This window comes from Halichoerus grypus, chromosome 13 (genome assembly GCF_964656455.1).
Source record: "Halichoerus grypus chromosome 13, mHalGry1.hap1.1, whole genome shotgun sequence".
In the NCBI taxonomy this organism is placed as follows: domain Eukaryota; kingdom Metazoa; phylum Chordata; class Mammalia; order Carnivora; family Phocidae; genus Halichoerus; species Halichoerus grypus.
The window spans coordinates 57,842,237-57,855,964 of record NC_135724.1 but is presented as its reverse complement, the minus strand read 5'-3'; positions in this window follow the sequence as shown (position 1 = coordinate 57,855,964).

Here is a 13,728-nt window from a genome sequence, read left to right as displayed (position 1 = left end):
AAAACACTGTAGAGAAACCGTGCTTTAGCTACCGTCGACCTCTCTGTGGGCGAAGCAGTTTAGGGTGTACTGTGGCTGAGAGCCTGGGGACGGTTTCCATTTCGTAATATCGGGGGAGAGAGAGGCCGGTACATAAGGCAGCTCTAAACTCACTACATGGTTATGGGGCTAGTTCCGTTGCCCCGTGGGTGTGTGCTGGCTTAAACACAACCACCTAACTCGAAAGAAAAACTCAGTACAGAATCTGTGCTTCAGCTAAAACAGCTGCTCCTGAAGGTGGAAGCTTCTTTTGTGTGTGTGCGTGAGAGCACTGCAAGGGAATCGCAAACCTAATTCGGAGGGAGCCTCAGGCAGCTGCAGAAGGCAGCACACGACTCCTCACTTATTTCGTGAAGCCAGCACTGCGGCCCCAATTTTGCATGGAGGTCTAATAGCTAGCGTTCTAACTCGAAGAAACAACACTGTAGAGAAACCGTGCTTTAGCTACCGTCGACCTCTCTGTGGGCGAAGCAGTTTAGGGTGTACTGTGGCTGAGAGCCTGGGGACGGTTTCAATATCATAATATCGGGGGAGAGACAGGCCGGTACATAAGGCAGCTCTCAACCCACATCATGGTTATGGGGCTAGTACCGTTGCCCAGGCTGTGCGCGCCGGCTTAAGCACAGCCACCAAACTCGAAGGAAAATCTCTGTTGAGAGCCTGTGCTGCAGGTAAAACAGCTGCTCCTGAGGGTGGCAGCATTTTGTTGTGTGCGTGCGTGAGAGCCCTGCAAGGGAGTCCAAAGCTTTTTGCGAGTGAGACTCAGGCCCCAGCGAAAGGCAGAACACGACTCCCCATGTGTTTCATCAATCTAGCACGGCAGCCCCACTTTTGCATGGAAGTCTAACAGCTAGTGTTCTAACTCGAAGAAACAACACTGTAGAGAAACCGTGCTTTAGCTACCGTCGACCTCTAGACGGAGGAAGCATTACACGGAGTACCGTGGCTGAGAGCCTGGGGAACGGGTTCCATACGTGAAACCAAGAGAGAAATAGGTCTGGGCAGAAGGCACCTCTGGACTCAGCTCTTGCTACCTGAAGCTAACACGACTGCTCCATGTGTGCTTGGAATGCTATGTGCTCGACACTGACTGGGAAGAAACAAGCCTGTCAAGAATCCCAGCTGCAGCTCCTTCGCCTCCCAGGCTACTAACACCAAGAATCAATGCTGTAGCGTTACTGCGCTTTAGCTAACATTGCCGTTCCTGAAGCCGCAGGAGTTGTATAGTGCTCGTGTAGGAGAGACCGGGGAAAGGGTCCCATACGTGAAATGGAGTGAGAAACAGGCCGGTGCGGAAGGCAGCTCTCAACTCACCTCTTGTTTATGAGGCTAGTACCCTTGCCCTGGGTGTGCCTGCAGGCCATAAGCCAACCACCTAACTCAAAGGAACAACTCTGTAGGGAATTCCTGCTTCGGCTAAAAGAGCCATGCCTCAGGGTGGACGCATTGTGTGGTGTGCATGCGTGAGTGCACAGCAAGTGAGTCCAAAACCATTTTCCTTGTGAGACCCAGGCCCCGGAAGAAGCCAGAACACGACTCCCCACTTGCTCCGTGACACTAGTACTGCACCCCACATTTGAATGGAAGTCTAATAGCTACCTTTCTAACTCGAAGAAACAACACTGTAGAGAAACCCTGCTTTAGCTACCGTCGACCTCTCTGTGGGTGAAGCAGTTTAGGGTGTACTGTGGCTGAGAGCCTGGGGACGGTTTCAATATCGTAATATCGGGGGAGAGACAGGCCAGTACAGAAGGCAGCTCTCAACCCACATCATGGTTATGGGGCTAGTACCGGTGCCCAGGGTGTGTGTGCAGGCTTAAATGAAGCCACCTAACTCAAAGGAAAAACTCGGTTGAGAGCCTGTGCTTCAGGTAAAAGAGCTGCTCCTGAGGGTGGCAGCATGTTGTTGTGTGCGTGCGTGAGAGCACTGCAAGGGAGTCCAAAGCTTTTTGCGAGTGAGACTCAGGCCCCAGCGAAAGGCAGAACACGACTCCCCATGTGTTTGACCAAGCTCCACGGCAGCCCCACATTTGCATGGAAGTCTAATAGCTAGCGTTCTAACTCGAAGAAACTACACAGTAGAGAAACCGTGCTTTAGCTACCGTCGACCTCTCTGTGTGAGAAAGCAGTTTACGCTGCACTGTGGGTGAGGGCCTGGGGAGAGGTTCCATAGGTAAAATCGAGGGAGAGACAGGCAGCTGTCAACTCACCTCTTGTTTACGAGGCTAGTGCAGTTGCCCCGGGTGTGCCTGCAGGCCTAAAGCCAAGCACCTAAGTCGAAAGAACAACTGTGTAGAGAATTCCTGCTTCCGCGAACATAGGCATTCCTGAGGCTGGAAGCATTTTGCTGTGTGCCTGCGTGAGAGAAGTGCAATGGAGTCCCAAACCATTTTCCGTGTGAGACTCAGGCCCCGGGAGAAGGGAGGACACGCCTCCCCACTTGTTTCATGAAGTTAGCACTGCGGCCCCACTTTTGCATGGAAGTCTAACAGCAAGCTTTCTTTTTCTTTATTATTATTAAATGTTTTTATTGTTATGTTAATCCCCATACATTACATCATTAGTTTTAGATATAGTGTTCCATGATTCATTGTTTGTGCATAACACCCAGTGCTCCATGCAGAACGTGCCCTGCTCAATACCCATCACCAGGCTAAGCCATCCTCCCACCCCCCTCCCCTCTAGAACCCTCAGTTTCTTTTTCAGTGTCCATCGTCTCTCATGGTTCTTCTCCCCCTCCGATTTCCCCCCCTTCATTCTTCCCCTCCTGCTACATTCTTCTTCTTCTTTTTTTCTTTCTTAACATATATTGCATTATTTGTTTCAGAGGTACAGATCTGACATTCAACAGTCTTGCACAATTCACAGCGCTTACCAGAACACATACCCTCCCCAGTGTCCAACACCCAGTGAGCCCATCCCTCCCACCCCAGCCCCCACTCCAGCAACCCTCAGTTTGTTTCCTGAGATTAAGAATTCCTCCTATCAGTGAGGTCATATGATACATGTCTTTCTCTGTTTGACTTATTTCGCTCAGCGTGATACCCTCCAGTTCCATCCACGTCGTTGCAGATGGCAAGATCTCATTCCTTTTGATGGCTGCATAATATTCCATTGTATATATATATATATACCCCCTCTTCTTTATCCATTCATCTGTTGGTGGACATCTTGGCTCCTTCCACAGTTTGGCTATTGTGGACATTCATAGCAAGCGTTCTAACTCGGAGAAACAACACTGAAGAGAAACCGTGCTTTAGCTACCGACGACCTCTGTGTGGGAGGAAGCAGTTTAGGGTGTACGGTGGTTGAGAGCCTGGGGACGGGTTCCGTTTCGTAAAATCGAGGGAGAGACAGGCCGGAGAGAAGGCAGCTCTCAACTCACACCATGGTTATGGGGCTAGTACCGTTGCCCTGGGTGTGTGTGCAGGCTTAAGACAGCCACCCAACTCGACGGAATAACACGGTAGAGGATCCGTGCTTCAGCTAAAACAGCCGCTCCTGAGGGTGGAAACATTTGGTTGTGTGCGTGCGTGAGAGGACTGCAAGGGAGTCCAAAGTTTCTGCGAGTGAGACTCAGGCCCCAGCAAAAGGCAGAACACGACTCCCCGTGTGTTTCCTTTAGCTAGCACTGCGGCCCTACTTTTGCATGGAAGTCTAATCGCTAGCGTTCTCCCTGGAAGAAACAACACGGTAGGGAAACCGTGCTTTAGCTACCATCCACCTCTCTGAGGGAGGAAGCACTTTCCAGGCTACCGTGGGTGAGGGTCTGAGGAACGGGTTCCTTACGTGAAACCGAGGGAGAAGGAGTCCTGGCCAGAAGGCTCCTCTCGACTCAGCTCTTGTTACCTGAAGCTAACACTTTGGCTCCATGTGTGCATAGGAATGCTAAGGGCTCCACACTGATTTGGCAGAAAGAAGCCGGTCTAGAACCGCAGGTTCAGCTCATTCGCCTCTCCACAGGGTGGCAGCATTTTCAAGTCTGCTTGAGTGCAAACCTGGGGAAGGAGTCCCAGCAGAATTTGGAGGGAGAAATAAGCATGGGCAGAAGGCACCTATCGACTCAACTCTTGTTTCAGGAAACTAGATCGGCTCTCCCGTGTGTGCATGGAATCCTCAGTGCCATCCACGCAACGCAAAGGAACAAAACTGTAGAGAACCCGTGCCTCAGCAAAGATCGCCCTTCCTGAGCGTGAACTTCATCTATTGCGTGTTTTTGTGAAAGCATGAGAAATGGAACCTAAACGTAACTCGGAGTGAGAAGCAGGCCTGGAAGGAAGGCTGCTGTGGACTCACCTCTTGTTTGAGGAGATTAGCACTGCTGTACCCTGTGTGCCTGGATGCCTAGTTACCAGGCTACTAACACCAAGAGTCAATCCTAAAGAGTGACTGCGCTTGAGTTAACATTGCCGTTCCTGAAGCAGGAGGAATTTCACAATGCTCGTGTACGAGAGACCGGGCAAAGGGTCCCAGACGTGAAATGGAGTGAGAAAGAGGCCGGTGCGGAAGGCAGCTCTCAAGTCACCTCTGGTTTAGGAGGCTAGTGCCCTTGCCCCGGGGGTGCCTGCAGGCCATAAGCCAACCACCTAACTCAAAGGAACAACTCTGTAGGGAATTCCTGCTTTGGCTGAAAGAGCCATGCCTCAGGGTGGACGCATTTTGCTGTGTGCATGCGTGAGATCACTGCAAGTGAGTCCAAAACCAGTTTCCTTGTGAGACCCAGGCCCCGGAAGAAGCCAGAACACGACTCCCTACTTGCTCCATGAAGCTAGTACTGCGGCCCCACTTTTGCATGGAAGTCTAATAGCTAGCTTTCTAACTCGGAGAAAAAACACTGTAGAGAAACCGTGCTTTAGCTACCGTCGACCTCTCTGTGGGCGAAGCAGTTTAGGGTGTACTGTGGCTGAGAGCCTGGGGACGGTTTCCATTTCGTAATATCGGGGGAGAGAGAGGCCGGTACATAAGGCAGCTCTAAACTCACTACATGGTTATGGGGCTAGTTCCGTTGCCCCGTGGGTGTGTGCTGGCTTAAACACAACCACCTAACTCGAAAGAAAAACTCAGTACAGAATCTGTGCTTCAGCTAAAACAGCTGCTCCTGAAGGTGGAAGCTTCTTTTGTGTGTGTGCGTGAGAGCACTGCAAGGGAATCGCAAACCTAATTCGGAGGGAGCCTCAGGCAGCTGCAGAAGGCAGCACACGACTCCTCACTTATTTCGTGAAGCCAGCACTGCGGCCCCAATTTTGCATGGAGGTCTAATAGCTAGCGTTCTAACTCGAAGAAACAACACTGTAGAGAAACCGTGCTTTAGCTACCGTCGACCTCTCTGTGGGCGAAGCAGTTTAGGGTGTACTGTGGCTGAGAGCCTGGGGACGGTTTCAATATCATAATATCGGGGGAGAGACAGGCCGGTACATAAGGCAGCTCTCAACCCACATCATGGTTATGGGGCTAGTACCGTTGCCCAGGCTGTGCGCGCCGGCTTAAGCACAGCCACCAAACTCGAAGGAAAATCTCTGTTGAGAGCCTGTGCTGCAGGTAAAACAGCTGCTCCTGAGGGTGGCAGCATTTTGTTGTGTGCGTGCGTGAGAGCCCTGCAAGGGAGTCCAAAGCTTTTTGCGAGTGAGACTCAGGCCCCAGCGAAAGGCAGAACACGACTCCCCATGTGTTTCATCAATCTAGCACGGCAGCCCCACTTTTGCATGGAAGTCTAACAGCTAGTGTTCTAACTCGAAGAAACAACACTGTAGAGAAACCGTGCTTTAGCTACCGTCGACCTCTAGACGGAGGAAGCATTACACGGAGTACCGTGGCTGAGAGCCTGGGGAACGGGTTCCATACGTGAAACCAAGAGAGAAATAGGTCTGGGCAGAAGGCACCTCTGGACTCAGCTCTTGCTACCTGAAGCTAACACGACTGCTCCATGTGTGCTTGGAATGCTATGTGCTCGACACTGACTGGGAAGAAACAAGCCTGTCAAGAATCCCAGCTGCAGCTCCTTCGCCTCCCAGGCTACTAACACCAAGAATCAATGCTGTAGCGTTACTGCGCTTTAGCTAACATTGCCGTTCCTGAAGCCGCAGGAGTTGTATAGTGCTCGTGTAGGAGAGACCGGGGAAAGGGTCCCATACGTGAAATGGAGTGAGAAACAGGCCGGTGCGGAAGGCAGCTCTCAACTCACCTCTTGTTTATGAGGCTAGTACCCTTGCCCTGGGTGTGCCTGCAGGCCATAAGCCAACCACCTAACTCAAAGGAACAACTCTGTAGGGAATTCCTGCTTCGGCTAAAAGAGCCATGCCTCAGGTTGGACGCATTGTGTGGTGTGCATGCGTGAGTGCACAGCAAGTGAGTCCAAAACCATTTTCCTTGTGAGACCCAGGCCCCGGAAGAAGCCAGAACACGACTCCCCACTTGCTCCGTGACACTAGTACTGCACCCCACATTTGAATGGAAGTCTAATAGCTACCTTTCTAACTCGAAGAAACAACACTGTAGAGAAACCCTGCTTTAGCTACCGTCGACCTCTCTGTGGGTGAAGCAGTTTAGGGTGTACTGTGGCTGAGAGCCTGGGGACGGTTTCAATATCGTAATATCGGGGGAGAGACAGGCCAGTACAGAAGGCAGCTCTCAACCCACATCATGGTTATGGGGCTAGTACCGGTGCCCAGGGTGTGTGTGCAGGCTTAAATGAATCCACCTAACTCAAAGGAAAAACTCGGTTGAGAGCCTGTGCTTCAGGTAAAAGAGCTGCTCCTGAGGGTGGCAGCATGTTGTTGTGTGCGTGCGTGAGAGCACTGCAAGGGAGTCCAAAGCTTTTTGCGAGTGAGACTCAGGCCCCAGCGAAAGGCAGAACACGACTCCCCATGTGTTTGACCAAGCTCCACGGCAGCCCCACATTTGCATGGAAGTCTAATAGCTAGCGTTCTAACTCGAAGAAACTACACAGTAGAGAAACCGTGCTTTAGCTACCGTCGACCTCTCTGTGTGAGAAAGCAGTTTACGCTGCACTGTGGGTGAGGGCCTGGGGAGAGGTTCCATAGGTAAAATCGAGGGAGAGACAGGCAGCTGTCAACTCACCTCTTGTTTACGAGGCTAGTGCAGTTGCCCCGGGTGTGCCTGCAGGCCTAAAGCCAAGCACCTAAGTCGAAAGAACAACTGTGTAGAGAATTCCTGCTTCCGCGAACATAGGCATTCCTGAGGCTGGAAGCATTTTGCTGTGTGCCTGCGTGAGAGAAGTGCAATGGAGTCCCAAACCATTTTCCGTGTGAGACTCAGGCCCCGGGAGAAGGGAGGACACGCCTCCCCACTTGTTTCATGAAGTTAGCACTGCGGCCCCACTTTTGCATGGAAGTCTAACAGCAAGCTTTCTTTTTCTTTATTATTATTAAATGTTTTTATTGTTATGTTAATCCCCATACATTACATCATTAGTTTTAGATATAGTGTTCCATGATTCATTGTTTGTGCATAACACCCAGTGCTCCATGCAGAACGTGCCCTGCTCAATACCCATCACCAGGCTAAGCCATCCTCCCACCCCCCTCCCCTCTAGAACCCTCAGTTTCTTTTTCAGTGTCCATCGTCTCTCATGGTTCTTCTCCCCCTCCGATTTCCCCCCCTTCATTCTTCCCCTCCTGCTACATTCTTCTTCTTCTTTTTTTCTTTCTTAACATATATTGCATTATTTGTTTCAGAGGTACAGATCTGACATTCAACAGTCTTGCACAATTCACAGCGCTTACCAGAACACATACCCTCCCCAGTGTCCAACACCCAGTGAGCCCATCCCTCCCACCCCAGCCCCCACTCCAGCAACCCTCAGTTTGTTTCCTGAGATTAAGAATTCCTCCTATCAGTGAGGTCATATGATACATGTCTTTCTCTGTTTGACTTATTTCGCTCAGCGTGATACCCTCCAGTTCCATCCACGTCGTTGCAGATGGCAAGATCTCATTCCTTTTGATGGCTGCATAATATTCCATTGTATATATATATATATACCCCCTCTTCTTTATCCATTCATCTGTTGGTGGACATCTTGGCTCCTTCCACAGTTTGGCTATTGTGGACATTCATAGCAAGCGTTCTAACTCGGAGAAACAACACTGAAGAGAAACCGTGCTTTAGCTACCGACGACCTCTGTGTGGGAGGAAGCAGTTTAGGGTGTACGGTGGTTGAGAGCCTGGGGACGGGTTCCGTTTCGTAAAATCGAGGGAGAGACAGGCCAGAGAGAAGGCAGCTCTCAACTCACACCATGGTTATGGGGCTAGTACCGTTGCCCTGGGTGTGTGTGCAGGCTTAAGACAGCCACCCAACTCGACGGAATAACACGGTAGAGGATCCGTGCTTCAGCTAAAACAGCCGCTCCTGAGGGTGGAAACATTTGGTTGTGTGCGTGCGTGAGAGGACTGCAAGGGAGTCCAAAGTTTCTGCGAGTGAGACTCAGGCCCCAGCAAAAGGCAGAACACGACTCCCCGTGTGTTTCCTTTAGCTAGCACTGCGGCCCTACTTTTGCATGGAAGTCTAATCGCTAGCGTTCTCCCTGGAAGAAACAACACGGTAGGGAAACCGTGCTTTAGCTACCATCCACCTCTCTGAGGGAGGAAGCACTTTCCAGGCTACCGTGGGTGAGGGTCTGAGGAACGGGTTCCTTACGTGAAACCGAGGGAGAAGGAGTCCTGGCCAGAAGGCTCCTCTCGACTCAGCTCTTGTTACCTGAAGCTAACACTTTGGCTCCATGTGTGCATAGGAATGCTAAGGGCTCCACACTGATTTGGCAGAAAGAAGCCGGTCTAGAACCCCAGGTTCAGCTCATTCGCCTCTCCACAGGGTGGCAGCATTTTCAAGTCTGCTTGAGTGCAAACCTGGGGAAGGAGTCCCAGCAGAATTTGGAGGGAGAAATAAGCATGGGCAGAAGGCACCTATCGACTCAACTCTTGTTTCAGGAAACTAGATCGGCTCTCCCGTGTGTGCATGGAATCCTCAGTGCCATCCACGCAACGCAAAGGAACAAAACTGTAGAGAACCCGTGCCTCAGCAAAGATCGCCCTTCCTGAGCGTGAACTTCATCTATTGCGTGTTTTTGTGAAAGCATGAGAAATGGAACCTAAACGTAACTCGGAGTGAGAAGCAGGCCTGGAAGGAAGGCTGCTGTGGACTCACCTCTTGTTTGAGGAGATGAGCACTGCTGTACCCTGTGTGCCTGGATGCCTAGTTACCAGGCTACTAACACCAAGAGTCAATCCTAAAGAGTGACTGCGCTTGAGTTAACATTGCCGTTCCTGAAGCAGGAGGAATTTCACAATGCTCGTGTACGAGAGACCGGGCAAAGGGTCCCAGACGTGAAATGGAGTGAGAAAGAGGCCGGTGCGGAAGGCAGCTCTCAAGTCACCTCTGGTTTAGGAGGCTAGTGCCCTTGCCCCGGGGGTGCCTGCAGGCCATAAGCCAACCACCTAACTCAAAGGAACAACTCTGTAGGGAATTCCTGCTTTGGCTGAAAGAGCCATGCCTCAGGGTGGACGCATTTTGCTGTGTGCATGCGTGAGATCACTGCAAGTGAGTCCAAAACCAGTTTCCTTGTGAGACCCAGGCCCCGGAAGAAGCCAGAACACGACTCCCCACTTGCTCCATGAAGCTAGTACTGCGGCCCCACTTTTGCATGGAAGTCTAATAGCTAGCTTTCTAACTCGGAGAAAAAACACTGTAGAGAAACCGTGCTTTAGCTACCGTCGACCTCTCTGTGGGCGAAGCAGTTTAGGGTGTACTGTGGCTGAGAGCCTGGGGACGGTTTCCATTTCGTAATATCGGGGGAGAGAGAGGCCGGTACATAAGGCAGCTCTAAACTCACTACATGGTTATGGGGCTAGTTCCGTTGCCCCGTGGGTGTGTGCTGGCTTAAACACAACCACCTAACTCGAAAGAAAAACTCAGTACAGAATCTGTGCTTCAGCTAAAACAGCTGCTCCTGAAGGTGGAAGCTTCTTTTGTGTGTGTGCGTGAGAGCACTGCAAGGGAATCGCAAACCTAATTCGGAGGGAGCCTCAGGCAGCTGCAGAAGGCAGCACACGACTCCTCACTTATTTCGTGAAGCCAGCACTGCGGCCCCAATTTTGCATGGAGGTCTAATAGCTAGCGTTCTAACTCGAAGAAACAACACTGTAGAGAAACCCTGCTTTAGCTACCGTCGACCTCTCTGTGGGCGAAGCAGTTTAGGGTGTACTGTGGCTGAGAGCCTGGGGACGGTTTCAATATCGTAATATCGGGGGAGAGACAGGCCGGTACATAAGGCAGCTCTCAACCCACATCATGGTTATGGGGCTAGTACCGGTGCCCAGGGTGTGTGTGCAGGCTTAAATGAATCCACCTAACTCAAAGGAAAAACTCGGTTGAGAGCCTGTGCTTCAGGTAAAAGAGCTGCTCCTGAGGGTGGCAGCATGTTGTTGTGTGCGTGCGTGAGAGCACTGCAAGGGAGTCCAAAGCTTTTTGCGAGTGAGACTCAGGCCCCAGCGAAAGGCAGAACACGACTCCCCATGTGTTTGACCAAGCTCCACGGCAGCCCCACATTTGCATGGAAGTCTAATAGCTAGCGTTCTAACTCGAAGAAACTACACAGTAGAGAAACCGTGCTTTAGCTACCGTCGACCTCTCTGTGTGAGAAAGCAGTTTACGCTGCACTGTGGGTGAGGGCCTGGGGAGAGGTTCCATAGGTAAAATCGAGGGAGAGACAGGCAGCTGTCAACTCACCTCTTGTTTACGAGGCTAGTGCAGTTGCCCCGGGTGTGCCTGCAGGCCTAAAGCCAAGCACCTAAGTCGAAAGAACAACTGTGTAGAGAATTCCTGCTTCCGCGAACATAGGCATTCCTGAGGCTGGAAGCATTTTGCTGTGTGCCTGCGTGAGAGAAGTGCAATGGAGTCCCAAACCATTTTCCGTGTGAGACTCAGGCCCCGGGAGAAGGGAGGACACGCCTCCCCACTTGTTTCATGAAGTTAGCACTGCGGCCCCACTTTTGCATGGAAGTCTAACAGCAAGCTTTCTTTTTCTTTATTATTCTTAAATGTTTTTATTGTTATGTTAATCCCCATACATTACATCATTAGTTTTAGATATAGTGTTCCATGATTCATTGTTTGTGCATAACACCCAGTGCTCCATGCAGAACGTGCCCTGCTCAATACCCATCACCAGGCTAAGCCATCCTCCCACCCCCCTCCCCTCTAGAACCCTCAGTTTCTTTTTCAGTGTCCATCGTCTCTCATGGTTCTTCTCCCCCTCCGATTTCCCCCCCTTCATTCTTCCCCTCCTGCTACATTCTTCTTCTTCTTTTTTTCTGTCTTAACATATATTGCATTATTTGTTTCAGAGGTACAGATCTGACATTCAACAGTCTTGCACAATTCACAGCGCTTACCAGAACACATACCCTCCCCAGTGTCCAACACCCAGTGAGCCCATCCCTCCCACCCCAGCCCCCACTCCAGCAACCCTCAGTTTGTTTCCTGAGATTAAGAATTCCTCCTATCAGTGAGGTCATATGATACATGTCTTTCTCTGTTTGACTTATTTCGCTCAGCGTGATACCCTCCAGTTCCATCCACGTCGTTGCAGATGGCAAGATCTCATTCCTTTTGATGGCTGCATAATATTCCATTGTATATATATATATATACCCCCTCTTCTTTATCCATTCATCTGTTGGTGGACATCTTGGCTCCTTCCACAGTTTGGCTATTGTGGACATTCATAGCAAGCGTTCTAACTCGGAGAAACAACACTGAAGAGAAACCGTGCTTTAGCTACCGACGACCTCTGTGTGGGAGGAAGCAGTTTAGGGTGTACGGTGGTTGAGAGCCTGGGGACGGGTTCCGTTTCGTAAAATCGAGGGAGAGACAGGCCGGAGAGAAGGCAGCTCTCAACTCACACCATGGTTATGGGGCTAGTACCGTTGCCCTGGGTGTGTGTGCAGGCTTAAGACAGCCACCCAACTCGACGGAATAACACGGTAGAGGATCCGTGCTTCAGCTAAAACAGCCGCTCCTGAGGGTGGAAACATTTGGTTGTGTGCGTGCGTGAGAGGACTGCAAGGGAGTCCAAAGTTTCTGCGAGTGAGACTCAGGCCCCAGCAAAAGGCAGAACACGACTCCCCGTGTGTTTCCTTTAGCTAGCACTGCGGCCCTACTTTTGCATGGAAGTCTAATCGCTAGCGTTCTCCCTGGAAGAAACAACACGGTAGGGAAACCGTGCTTTAGCTACCATCCACCTCTCTGAGGGAGGAAGCACTTTCCAGGCTACCGTGGGTGAGGGTCTGAGGAACGGGTTCCTTACGTGAAACCGAGGGAGAAGGAGTCCTGGCCAGAAGGCTCCTCTCGACTCAGCTCTTGTTACCTGAAGCTAACACTTTGGCTCCATGTGTGCATAGGAATGCTAAGGGCTCCACACTGATTTGGCAGAAAGAAGCCGGTCTAGAACCGCAGGTTCAGCTCATTCGCCTCTCCACAGGGTGGCAGCATTTTCAAGTCTGCTTGAGTGCAAACCTGGGGAAGGAGTCCCAGCAGAATTTGGAGGGAGAAATAAGCATGGGCAGAAGGCACCTATCGACTCAACTCTTGTTTCAGGAAACTAGATCGGCTCTCCCGTGTGTGCATGGAATCCTCAGTGCCATCCACGCAACGCAAAGGAACAAAACTGTAGAGAACCCGTGCCTCAGCAAAGATCGCCCTTCCTGAGCGTGAACTTCATCTATTGCGTGTTTTTGTGAAAGCATGAGAAATGGAACCTAAACGTAACTCGGAGTGAGAAGCAGGCCTGGAAGGAAGGCTGCTGTGGACTCACCTCTTGTTTGAGGAGATTAGCACTGCTGTACCCTGTGTGCCTGGATGCCTAGTTACCAGGCTACTAACACCAAGAGTCAATCCTAAAGAGTGACTGCGCTTGAGTTAACATTGCCGTTCCTGAAGCAGGAGGAATTTCACAATGCTCGTGTACGAGAGACCGGGCAAAGGGTCCCAGACGTGAAATGGAGTGAGAAAGAGGCCGGTGCGGAAGGCAGCTCTCAAGTCACCTCTGGTTTAGGAGGCTAGTGCCCTTGCCCCGGGGGTGCCTGCAGGCCATAAGCCAACCACCTAACTCAAAGGAACAACTCTGTAGGGAATTCCTGCTTTGGCTGAAAGAGCCATGCCTCAGGGTGGACGCGTTTTGCTGTGTGCATGCGTGAGATCACTGCAAGTGAGTCCAAAACCAGTTTCCTTGTGAGACCCAGGCCCCGGAAGAAGCCAGAACACGACTCCCCACTTGCTCCATGAAGCTAGTACTGCGGCCCCACTTTTGCATGGAAGTCTAATAGCTAGCTTTCTAACTCGGAGAAAAAACACTGTAGAGAAACCGTGCTTTAGCTACCGTCGACCTCTCTGTGGGCGAAGCAGTTTAGGGTGTACTGTGGCTGAGAGCCTGGGGACGGTTTCCATTTCGTAATATCGGGGGAGAGAGAGGCCGGTACATAAGGCAGCTCTAAACTCACTACATGGTTATGGGGCTAGTTCCGTTGCCCCGTGGGTGTGTGCTGGCTTAAACACAACCACCTAACTCGAAAGAAAAACTCAGTACAGAATCTGTGCTTCAGCTAAAACAGCTGCTCCTGAAGGTGGAAGCTTCTTTTGTGTGTGTGCGTGAGAGCACTGCAAGGGAATCGCAA